Here is an 11,369-nt window from a genome sequence, read left to right on the forward strand (position 1 = left end):
ATATGTATAGATTAATGCTTAAGAGAAGCTAAAATAATGCATCCAGACCTTTCTCATGGATTTCTTCATTTGTTTAATAAACAGATAATTCTGTATCAGTAGGTCATTTAACTTTGGGACCAAGGCTTGCTGGTTGTTGTCACTAGTGTGGTGGAGAAGGAATTGTAGTCTTTTAATTTATTCAGATTTTGAATTATTATCATTATTATTATTTTGGTGTGTGTGTATATGCGTATAGGACCACATGTAATTATAACACTAAGTGTGCTTTCTTGGTCTTTAAGTTAATAGCTTTATTAGGTAAATATAGATTTTGGTTTGATTTCCTATTTTGTCTTGTCTACATTTAGGAGAGTTTTACATTTGAGTATTTTAAAAACACATTTGCCTATAGTTTCTCCAATCTCTTCTTCTCTCTCTTGCTTGTGGCACTGTTTCTTTTCTCTTCCTGAACTTTTTTCTCAACACACTATTCTTATTGCTCCACACTACTATTCTCTGCACGTTGATCTTGTTTACCATTCAACTGAAACTAAACATTGAAATGCCCATGCAATCCTATCAATTGAATTTTCCAACAACTATGAATCATCCAATCAACATTCCTATGCAAGTCAAGCTTTTTATTCAGAAATCATTCAAGATAGTTTTGCCAACTTTTTTTGCTTTTTATTGGTCGATTACCCGTGCACCAAATGGGTCTTGAACCCACAAACTCCTCCTCCAACTTGTTATAACAAGAGAAGGAACTATCATTGGAGGTAGAGCTCACTAGCATGTGCCATGCCAACTTTATATCCTCTTTTTGATCACCAATTTCCAAAGTTCAACTTTTTTTCTAGGAGCACCATAGTGTAATGTTGGCCCAATTAATTGAATAGCTACATCAGGGTCCATTTGGAAGATAAAAATTAAAGCAACAAAAAGTTTATTTCCTTAATAATCTCTTTCTAAGCCTCCTCCCCCTCCCCCCCCCCCCCCCTCCCCTTTTTTTTTTTCCTATAGGTTGAGTTACACACACTTGGTGGGTCATCAACCCTTGCACTTACAAGGGAAGGAGGTGTTATTTGAGCTATAATTCATTGGCAATTTCCTTCTCAAGCCCTTGCCATATTTCAAGTAAGAGGGAGGACCAGAAGCAGATTAAGTCATTCACTTCAGGCTCTAACCTTTCAGATCTTTCAACTTTCTTCAGGACAGGCAGCCCAGCCTCCACCAGGCCAAGGGAGTTTCAAATCATGTTGATGCTTCTGTGGGTTCTACTTCTCTCATAAGTCTAACAATGATGCGATGGAAGGAACTTCCAAAAGAGAAAAAACAAAATTCTTAAATTGACTAATGCAGTGCTGCTGTCAATGACTTAATGAGAGATTAGTTGATAAAGTGTGCACTTATGCCAGTCGATGTAGTTTTGGAATGTGTAACAGGAAATGGACTGCAGCAGCATAACAAATAAAGAATGACCGACTTTCGACAAGTTAGCCCCGAAATCCTAGGCTCTGGTGAATGGTGATAATGATCTGGAGAGGGATGGGCTTAGATTGCCTGTTAGATCCCAATCTCACATTGGCAATTTTAGAAAATCTTGAAATAAAACTGCACATACCACTCCATCTTCATTTGACTCATTCTCGCTTGAACTATATTGTTTCTTGAATTTAGAATGTAACTGTTTCAAGGCTACTTTGTATGCCCAAGGTTGATACTCTCTGCTTATTTTTCTAATAATGTTTTTATTACTTAATTACTTTTTAAGTAATGCAAAATACATGTAAAAGATTAGTCGCCTCAACAATGATTCTTCAGCCTGTCAAATTTTAAACAACACATTATGATCCAAATTCCATGAGATAAATGCTGAACATAAGTTCCAGAAGTGTACCAGGCCAGAACGGTCCCCTGACCCCTGGAATGAATAACTTGCTCCTTGATATGGCCATATGGCAGGTAGAAGTTCCACAGACTAACACCATATGGTGGCATATAGTTTCCATATCACACTCTGAAAATATCATTGTTCCACAGACTAATAAGAAATTTTTTTGATAAGCCATAATAACCTTTAGCTTCAGAATCCAAATGTGGTACACTTTCCATTACCCCCACGCCACCAGCATGAGCATCAATCAGTGAAGTTTCAAAATGAATTCCTGCTACAAGACCCAGTTCCTGGAAATTTAAATCACTTATATACATAAGAAATTAGCTACAAATAGGTGTCAATACTAGTACCAAGTTAAATCACCCACCAAAGGCCAGGAAAATAGTGTGACTCATATTTTCTTGCAACTAAATATATATGTTTTTTTGCTAATGGGCCTCAAGTCATGCCACTGTAAATCAATGTGAAATCTTCAGTACAAAATTTCTTGCCTTCACGGCAGCTGGAGTAAGACCAGAACCCAAAAGATGGTCAGGAAAAGCTACACAGTCTTGTTGACATTATTCATTACCAAGTCACAAACTGCAGCAGAAAATGCAAAGGGTAGAATAAATAATTAAAATTGAAATTTAAAATTTAAAAATAAAATCTTTTATAATGACCAGGCAATAAAAGATTATTGCTATTAATTACTACACTCAAAATTTACGTGTAAGTTTTTAAAAATCAAGAAAGAAGACCCATTCAAGAAAATCATTATATTTCAAATACGCTCCATGTAAGCTGTCCTGAACTCCCATCACCAAAGAAAATAAGCAAAATATAAATCAATAAGTAGCCAACAAGCATACCTCTCTTAGCATGATGCCCATCCAAAAGATCACCTAATCCAATCTACTCCCAGAAGTCATCATCCCATCCACAAGCTTCCATATCTCAGGAATCTTTTTCTTTGACTTTCTGCATATATCGATGACCAAGATATGTCCATTTGAACACCGTGGTGCACAGACTAAAATTATCATCTCCTTTTGCCCTAGAAGAATCGAAACAAATCCTGACTATCATCAAGTTAAATTCCAAATTGACTTGTACTTAAGAAAGACGCCCGAACTTAAAGAAGATTTACTCATGACTGGTAGATTTGAAGTACCTGTATGACAGCCAATCACTCAATTCCATCCAACAAAACACCATTGACCAAGATACTTGCAAATTTTCTTTCTCCTATAGAAGCTGAAATATTAGTCTGTATCAGAAAATGTTTAATAGAGAGACATAAAAACAATAAAGAAACCGAATTAAGCACAATGATTATGGACATGACTTGGGAATGAAAATTCAGATCTGTTGATAAGCTTATTTTGCAAAAAGAACAATGACAAACTGCTTAAGTGACATCTCTTTCAGGAGGCACACAACAAGAGAATGCATACTCTGCTCCATATTACAAAATAACATAAAAGATGGTCAGTCAAATGCACATGATGTCCAATCAATGCGAGAACAGCATGTAAAATACAAACTGCTTTGCCATTGTCACCCTATCATCATCGTCTCCATGCCTCCAATAACCAAGAGACCCATACGAAACCCAATGAAGATTTCGAGGCTTAAGTCAAATCAAATCAAAGTTTTTTTTCTACTGTTATGGTCCAGCTAGAGGGTAAAAGAAAATTTTGAGACTGCTACAAGAACAACTAATGCAATAGAACATGATATATACGTCAATTAAGGAGGTAACAAAAAATATGATTTTGGATAGGATAGAATGTCGGAAAAGAATACATATAATCAACCCTGATTAATGCGTTGAGATCCGTAGCAAATTCCAAAAAGTTTTAGGACTAAGGCAGGCTTGGCTGTTGTTGTATAATTTGAAAGGTTTGTTATCCCCTGCCCTACATCATGTAAAGTTTAGTTGTCGAGTGGCACAACAATGACCTATTGAAGGGATAATATAAAACCGAGCAAAGTGGAAACACAGAAGAAAAATTTTCTAAATGATACTTCAAATAATTCTATGACATCAAATTTCAGCCCACTTAAGGAAATGTAATAGGTGGTTGCAAATCAACTTTAAAACCCTAAACACGAAGCAGAGCAGTTGCTAATAGAAATCCAGCAGCACGATGCTAAAGCGCACACACCAACTACCATGCAATTTAATAAAAGACCATAACACAGGATTGTATATTACGAATTGCATAATATGATTAGATTAGCCGATGTTAGTACCTTTGGTAAGGCGGTGACGCGGCCAATTAACTCCGCCTTGTGCTCCCATCAAGAGCGGCAAGCCCCACTCCAGAGAGGTAGGAAGGGCTTGGTCCACCCCAGATTAATTTTTTAATTTTTTTTTAAAAAAAAATAAAATTCAAGACAAACTCTAAAAAAAAAAAAAAAAAAAAAAAAAACTCTAAAGAGTGAAGACTTAACTTTGGGTAAAACATAAGATCCAGTTAATTCAACTAGTAAAATTTCTAATAATTGAGTAAAGAGATTTGGAGTTTAATCTTAAACTAAAAAATAATTGATGTTTTGATAAAAAATAAACTTTGGGCAAAACGCTTTGACATACCTAAACTTTTGGATAATTTTACTTTCACTTCTAACTTTTATTTTAGTACATAAATTTTGGTCATATGATAAATAGAACTCTTAACCTTTATTCCAACCTCTTTCTCAAAAAAAAAAAAAAAAAAAAACCACTTATTTCAACTAATTTATTTCTTTCACAAATAAACTTCTCTAAACTTTTAAGTTGCATAGGTCATTGACCCATGGTGGTGCATCTGACATTCGATGACCACAGTTTTTACATGAACTAGTCGTAGACCCACGTTACGTGGAAATAGATAATTATATTTTAGTTATGGTATAATATATAATTTGTTCTCTAAATTTTGTGGAAAATAATTTGTTCTCCCAAAAACTTAAACAATTTCTAAAATTATTTTTCATTTATTTATTTCAAAAAATATATCATCATTTTATTATTTGGATTTATTTGATTGATATTATTCATTTTTTAGGCGGTCCATATTTTGATAAATTATATTATCGTGCGTTATATTTTTCTAATTTGTTTTTCTGTACAACTAAACTATTTGAATTTCAAATATACTAGTCGCTAACCCGTGCGATGCACGTGATTGTTTTAAATCAAATGTTAACATGTTCAAGTTTAAACATTTCTCAAATTTCAATTATTGAAAGCTAAATTGGTTCTAATATAAGATGAAACATGTAATATTATGAAGTAATATTAAAAATTAGATAAATGCAAATATTATGAAGTAATATATTACAATAATCATAATGTGCTCTTACATTTGGTTTAATAAGTATCACGTATATTTAAGAGTTAGCCTTTTGGATATACACCACTGTAAGTTTTTTTAAGACCTTCTCCCCTCTCCTCTCATGTGTGTGTTAAAATATTTAGTATTCTCTAAAGAAAAAACAGTGGGCTAATCTCACATTGGAAAATGAGTGTTAGTTAAAGAGGTTTAAAACATGTGTTGTATATTCAAGATCTATATCCTTTTGGATATGTACCACTGTAAGTTTCTTTAACACATTCTCCTCTCTCCCCGTGTGTGTGTGTTAAAATATTTAGTATTCTCAAAAGAAAAAACAGTGGGTTAATCCCATATTGGAAAATGAGTGTGAGTTAAAGAAATTTAAAGTCTGTGTTGTATATTCAAAAGTTAGGTCATTTTGGATATACACCACTATAAATTTCTTTAAGAAGTTCTCCCCTCTCCCCTCTCCCAGTGTGTGTGTGTTAAAATATTTAGTATTCTAAAAAAAATATATTACAAAAGAACTAGCAAATAGAATAAATATACAATTGTGATTGCATCTTCAAGCTTTATCCAATGCTTTTCAAGAATGTATTTCCTCCCTTTCTTAGGCTCTTCTCTTTTTTCAACTTTTTCTAGCTACTTAATTTTTTGCCAAATTTGTATAAAGTATAACACCAAATTATACCAATTCATCAAAGATTTACGATGTAAAACCAAACACTCATAATGTCAATAAATTTCATAATAACCCCACCCCTAACTATTGAATTATTAAAAAAGTTCAACATTTCTATAATCTTCATGAAAATAAGTATTACATTGGTTTTCATCATGAAATTCAGAAATAAATAAAAAAATAGATTATTCACACAAAAAAAAAAACTTCAATATATCCAAGTTATAAATAAAATACCAATATGAATTGTGCTAAGGTGGAAAATGGTACTATCTTTTTCCATATATAAATACAACATGACCTGAGACCTCAAAAGCTTATGTGAAACATATTTAAATTGTACTATATGGTTTTATTCAAACATTAAGAATACAAAAGCCAAAAATCTAGATATTTATGGCATTTGTTTCAAGTTTATGCCAAACCAAAACTAAAGGCATGCCTGAGTGCAATTCACAAAGGCTTTGTGGCTTGGTAGTGTTGTCAAAATTTGTGTAGTCTTCCAAACAAAAAAACAATCCAAAAGGAAAAAAAAAAAAAAAAAAGTCAAAATCTGTGTGGTCTTCCAAACTAAAAAACAACCCTAAATAAATAAAGATGCAGATGATATGTAAAAAGATGGGTATTTAATAATGAAAATTAAAAGGGTGTGAGTTAAAAGGGAAAAAACCTTGGGGGAGAATATAGTGACAGAGCAACCCTGCAAAACTATAGAGGAAATGTATTTATAATCAAAACTATAGAGAAATAAACAATAATAATAATAATAAAAATAGTCACAGTCACATATTCATACTAAACAAAGCTAGACTTGAGACATTGTAGTTCATAATGTTATGGTTGGAATGACAAAGATTACAAAAAGAGAGTTAAATCAAGAACTGGGTCTTTTAAAGGGAAGGGAAAGGTCTAGAAACCATAAAAGGTGCAGGTTCTAGGGTTTAGAAAGAAGAAAATGACAAAAACTTAATTTTTTAGAAATGACAAAAACTTAATTAAACTAAATAGTTTTTTTAGGGTAAACTACGTATTTGGTCTCTATCCTTTACACCATATTTCCATTTAGTCTATAACATTTCAATTTTGTCAATTTGGTCCCTAACTTTTCAATGTCGTGTCAATTTAGTCACTGTCGTTATCTCTTAGATGGAAAAGTCTGACATGTCAAATAGCTTAAATAAATAAATAAAAATTTGCCACATCAATTGCCACCTGGATTAACTTGTCAACATAATTTTAAATTAGAAAAAAAAAAAAAAAACAACAACAACAACAAGAGTAAATTTTGGGATCAAAATCCCTAACTCACGTCTATCAACAACAAAAAATTCCTTTCCTCAATAAAAAAAAAAAAAAAAAAAAAAAAAAAAAAAAAAAAAAACCCTAAGTCACGAGTTCTTCACGTTTCTTAGTTCTTCACATTTTGGTGCTCTATAGAGAAAGGTGAGACGCTAAAAGGAGATGATCATAATTTTTTGGTAATCTAAGTTTGGTCTTTGTCGCAATTTGTTTGTGGCAAAAACAAATCTCCACGGTTGGAAGACATAAATTGCCATTTTTTTTTTGTCAACCATTTATTAACAAAAAATTTATATTTTAGCTTTCCTTTTCATTCATCCTTAAGGTTCCCTTTTAATTGTGCAAATTTTTGGGTAGAAGGGGATGGAGAGCCCCAATTTCATTCACCATATCTAGTTCTCCAATTTGACCCTTCTGTGAAAACTCTTAAGGTAACCTCAGATTCTTTTAGCCCTTACTTATTGAGGTTTATTTTTGTGTGTGTGTGTGTGTGTGTGTGTGGTTCTATAACTTCTATCAAACAAAATAAGCAAAGATTTGATTTGAGTTTTTTTTTTTTTTAATGATTTGACTGGTGGCAAATGATGTGACAAATTTTTTTAATATTATTTAGGCCGTTTGACATATCAGACTTTTCCATCTAAGAGATAATGGTAGAGACTAAATTGACATGATACTGAAAGGTTAGGGACCAAATTGACATAATTAAAAGGTTAGGGACTAAATTGAAATATGATGTAAAAGATAGGAACCAAATATGTAGTTTACCCCTTTTTTATTATTATTAATCAAAAGCGATAGAATTTTATTGAAAATATTCCAAGTGTATAGGTTCCTTAACTCCTTGGCATGATTAGCCAAAGCATTGTCTAACTTATTATATTGTTTAGAAACATTTTCTGCATAATACACAAAAGCATGAATATGTTCTAACACATCTAAAATCTCCTTAAAGCATGGTTCCCGCAAGTGAATTAATGCTAGCAAATGTGATGCTCTCAACAGAGTCGTAGTAGCCATCCACAATGGGTCTTGGCAAGGAATTAATTGACTATGGGCTATATAGGAGAACCACGACTATCTCTAACAATATTGATTAAACCTACAAAATTCTTGGCTTTTGAAAAAGGTCAATGCCATTTTCATTTTGAATAATCATTTGAATAATAGTACTGACTTTATAGTTTTCTTATTTATGTCCTATATGCATAGATTTCCAAAAATATGGTAGAAGAGTAAATTGAAAACTGAAATGGGATGGTGAAGCTAATTTAACAATCCATACTCCTATAAGCTTTTATCAAGATCCAAGACAATTTCAATTCCTAATATCCAAAACAATTTCAATAACACCAAAAGCATATCCCAAAAATATACAAATCAAAGAGAAGAAACAAATTAATAGGAAACAAACACTTACAAAGGAACCAAGGATCTTGTTTTGTTAATGCCATCCCTACTAAAACTCTCATTGCCTACAATTGCTCAATGGTGATCTTGCCTACGATATTTGCCATTTATTTTTAAAAAGTCACAAATTCTGGCCAATAACAAATAAAAGTAGAAAACTTCAAAAACATTTAGGCATTGCACAATGTAGGGATGTGTGATTAAATAATGCACATATATATTTGTATGTTTCAAGAGGTTGCAAGGGTACCAAAAAAAGTAAAAATTAGTGATGCCAATATCACATTGCACGACTTATTATTGCTAGAACTACCAATATAGCAAAACAGAACTTTGTTGCTCATAGTTTGGGTAGACACACTATTAATATTCCAAACTTTTAGTGTGGATGAGGATGTTCCACCACAACTTTTTTCTGTATTTCAGGTTGATTTAACTGATCTTTTTTAATAATATTATTCAGCTTCTTTCTCAAAAAAGAAAAAAAAAAGAAAAGAAAAGAAAAAGAAAAACAAAACTGCAACACTATATATGGAAACAAACATAACAAATACAACAATTTATTTATGTGGTTATGCCCCCAACAACATAGGTTTTGTTTTTACCGCAACAGGCTGCCTGAGGTTGATCTTTTGTGTAGGTTGTATATCCACATAAAAACCCAAAACCCAAAATCCAATTTGCATTTAATTTTATTAGGAAAATTTTGTGGGATATAAATTTAACTAAAGCAACAACTAAACCACAAACCCAAAAATTAATCATTCATATTCCAAATCCCATCAAGTTTCCTATCATAGGCTAACCACAATTCAAAGAACACCAACTAAGAACCCTGCAACCATTAATTCATTGACGCAACTTTGATGGGCCAAATTGGCCATTTACCACTTTCTGCAGAAATTATTAGCCACATACCACTATTTACAAAATAAGTAGCAATATACCACTTTTTTGAAACTCAAGTTCATGAAACTCGAGTTTGCTGTGTAAATCGAGTTTTAAACACTCGAGTTTCATAAAATAAATAATAAAAAAAAACCTTGTGCTGACGTAGATTTTTTTATTGAAAAAATGCCACATCAAACTTGAGCTTGGTAAACTCAACTTCTTTGCAACACAATACTCGAGGTTACCAAGCTCGAGTTCTTTGTAAATACAAAACTCTAGCTTTTCTTCTATGGAACTCGAGCTTCCCAAGCTTGAGTTCCTTATAATATGGAACCCAAGTTCCTCATACTTTTTTTTTTTGATAATCGAAAAATAAACATAAACATAAAAATAAGTAATTTTTTTTTCATTTGAACACTCAAACATAGGTTTTTATTTATTTAAATAGAAGCATTGTAAATTATAGAAATTTTAATTTCAAAATATTAATTTTTAGGCCACTCATACCCCTTGTTCATTCATTTTTAACACACTCATCAATTTCTAATTTCTCGGAAGCATTATGGTCAAATTGGTTAAAATATTTGGGGTTACAATGAGAAATTAGAACAACATGTAAAAGAAAAATCTCACTCCATTTTTTTTGTACATCTAAATGTTTGCCTGATGATGTGAAAGTTGCTTTGACAACTTTTTTTCTTGGCGAGTTGTAGCACACCATGTTTAGATATTGTTCACTGTTTTCTCATAAAACACCTCGTGAAATTGTGTTTTCTAAATTTAAAAGCCAAATCTGAATGCTTTTTCATGTTTAAATTTCACAATAATCGAATCTATTTTTCTGCATTGATAAAATTTGTTTCTATATTAATTAAATTTGCTCTCTGCACATCATGATTACTATATATTCAAATCTGTTGACTGTATTCATAAAATCTATTTTTTGCATTAATTAAAACTGTTCACTGTTTTCTCATAAAAATTATTCACTATTTTCTACATAAACTGTTTCTAGCATTCTGCATAAAATTATTTTCTGTTTAGCATTATTTAAAAAATTATTCAATATTTTTTTGCATAAATTATTCTCTATTCACTGGATAAATTTTTAACTGTTTTCTCATAAAACACCTAGTGAAAATTGTGTTTTCTAGATTTAAAAGCCAAATCTGAATACTTTTTCATGTTTAAATTTCACAATAATCGAATATGTTTTTCTACATTGACAAAATCTGTTTATACATTAATAAAATTTGCTCTCTGCACATCAAATTTAGTGTATATTCAAATCTGCTTATTGCATTCATAAAATTTGTTTTCTGCATTAATTAAAATTGTTTACTATTTTCTCATAAGAATTGTTCATTGTTTTCTACATTAGATGTTTCTAGCATTCTGTTCAAAATTATTTTTTGTTCAGCATTATTTAAAATTGTTCACTGTTCTTTCTGCATAAATTTTTCACTGTTTTCTCATAAAACATCTAGTGAACAATTTTTTAAATAACGCTAAACAAAAAATAATTTTATGCAGAATAATGCTTTTTTTTTTAAAATAATGCTACACTTTTTTTCTTGGCGGGAACGAGTTATGATAGAATATGTCTTGTTTATCTCGACAAAATGGGTTAAATGATGGTCCTGGTTCCAAAAATATTCATGACTTTGATTCAAAAGGTTCTCAATGGTTTACACGACGTTTTCTTATATAATATATATGCTGTCCCATGTTTGTTTGTATTTATCAGATCCTGTCTTCAATTAGATGTTAGTGTAAATGTACCATAACTATGTAGCCCTATTCCTAATAGATTGACTCCCAAATAGCATATCCAAATTATAAGAAATCCCAGGGAGGCTACAATTGCAGAATTTACACCTTCCAGATTTGGATTTGTTCG

At 31.5% G+C, this 11,369-nt stretch overlaps 1 long non-coding RNA gene across 1 annotated transcript; it reads right to left on the reverse strand.

The window, feature by feature from the left end:
* Positions 1–2,358: 2,358 nt before the first annotated feature.
* Positions 2,359–3,110, reverse strand: LOC142642943 (uncharacterized). Its single transcript, XR_012845777.1, has 3 exons — positions 3,036–3,110; positions 2,734–2,918; positions 2,359–2,464 (listed from the first exon to the last, which is right to left on the reverse strand). It is a non-coding gene; the product is annotated as an uncharacterized LOC142642943 (long non-coding RNA).
* Between the last annotated feature and the right edge of the window lie 8,259 nt (positions 3,111–11,369).

The sequence above is a fragment of the Castanea sativa genome, chromosome 1 (genome assembly GCF_040712315.1).
Source record: "Castanea sativa cultivar Marrone di Chiusa Pesio chromosome 1, ASM4071231v1".
Classification (NCBI taxonomy): domain Eukaryota; kingdom Viridiplantae; phylum Streptophyta; class Magnoliopsida; order Fagales; family Fagaceae; genus Castanea; species Castanea sativa.